Source organism: Hippocampus comes, unplaced genomic scaffold, assembly GCF_001891065.2.
Source record: "Hippocampus comes isolate QL1 unplaced genomic scaffold, H_comes_QL1_v1.1 C16965260, whole genome shotgun sequence".
Lineage (NCBI taxonomy): Eukaryota > Metazoa > Chordata > Actinopteri > Syngnathiformes > Syngnathidae > Hippocampus > Hippocampus comes.
Window position 1 is genome coordinate 1 of NW_017841462.1, and position 1,432 is coordinate 1,432.

Below are 1,432 nucleotides of genomic sequence, written 5' to 3' on the forward strand. Positions count from 1 at the left end.
TTTTATGTCCGAAAGCTGCAAAAAATGTGCGCTCACTCTCGATGATGTCACCCAGGCCTTGGGCAAAGAGCAGGTCTTTCAGGCGAGACACCTCCTCCTTTAGCTCACGCACCAGCCGGTTGTTAGGATCCTCGTTGATGACTGCGTTGCAGCGGATTTGCTTGGCGCGGTCGGCATACCTGCCATCATGAACACACATTACCACAAGTAATTTCTGGGAAGACAGAGCATTTATGTCACTAGTTGAAATATATTCATCTGCTCCCCTTTCATATGGAGTTCCCCAAGGTTCAATTTTAGGTCCGGTTTTCTTTCCGGTTTGTACTTGTAATGCTGTTATTTAAAAAGGCTCAGTGTCAAAGTTGACCAGGATTTTAACGTTGCTCTTTTGAAATTGCTTTACAATACATTTGGATTGGATTTTATGTGGCAAACGCAGAGAGGTCGGCGTGCTGTTTTTACCTGAGTGTGCTGAGTGTTTCATCATAGTTAATGTCCGCCGGGCTCAGCGCAGCCACCATGGCGGTGCGTGAATTCCCGCCTGATGCAAAGTGGAAACACGCAGCATTAGCAGAGTTTAAATGAGAAAAGGCACTTCATAGAGGTTAGCTGATACCTACCAAGATTCTCTCGGAGTAGCCAAGTCAGAACTGAATCGCGATAAGGAATGAAACTTTCCACTTTCTTCTTCTTTTTGTTCTGCGTGTTAGTGAAGGCTGGGTTATTACCTCCGCCAGGAAGCTTATGTTTAGTTAGTTATCTGAAAATAATTTCTTTGGCATACCTTGTTTGGTCCAGAGTCCTGAAATGAACCACAGTGTGAACATCATTTTAATTAACACACATGAATAAAGGTGAACGGTGTTAGCTCTTCTATTAGCTCTATTTCTGGAAATAGTTCTAGCCGTTGTTCTTGTTCTGTTCCTCGAGTGGGTCTGCTTCTACTTCTTCTTTGAGTCCAGGTACTTAACCTTGTTCTAGTCCAATTTTTATTGTTCAGGGGGGTTTATTCAGGCTTTAGTTCTGGTTATGTTTCCAATTCTGCCTCTTATTCTTGTACTGGTTCAGGTCCTGGGACTTGTCCTAGTTTTATGGTTCAGGCTCTAGTTCTGGTTATAGTTGTAGCTATGATTGTGGTTGCAGTTCTTTTTCTATATTGTGTTCTAATTCTTGTTGTGTTTCTGTTTCCTGTACTGTTTCATCAGGGCTGGGACTTGATCTAGTTCTTGTTCTGGTTCGATCTGTACAATGAGAAGAATTTCGGAATAACTCTCACCACTTCTGCCAAAGCGGAGATGACTTTTCCCAGCGTGGTTAGGGATTTGTTGATGTTGGCTCCTTCCTGTGGCCCAGCAAAAATAAGGTCACATGATGATTTTAATGTACTCGCCTATAAGATGTGAAATTTTTGAAAAAACAAAACAAAAAAAAA

The 1,432-nt window shown here is 42.2% G+C and overlaps 1 long non-coding RNA gene across 1 annotated transcript; it reads right to left on the reverse strand.

Annotated features, from left to right (window-relative positions):
• Positions 1-38: 38 nt before the first annotated feature.
• On the reverse strand, positions 39-1,344 carry LOC109509600 (uncharacterized). The gene is made up of 5 exons (XR_002166976.1): positions 1,277-1,344; positions 785-802; positions 621-699; positions 463-541; positions 39-179 (listed from the first exon to the last, which is right to left on the reverse strand). It is a non-coding gene; the product is annotated as an uncharacterized LOC109509600 (long non-coding RNA).
• Between the last annotated feature and the right edge of the window lie 88 nt (positions 1,345-1,432).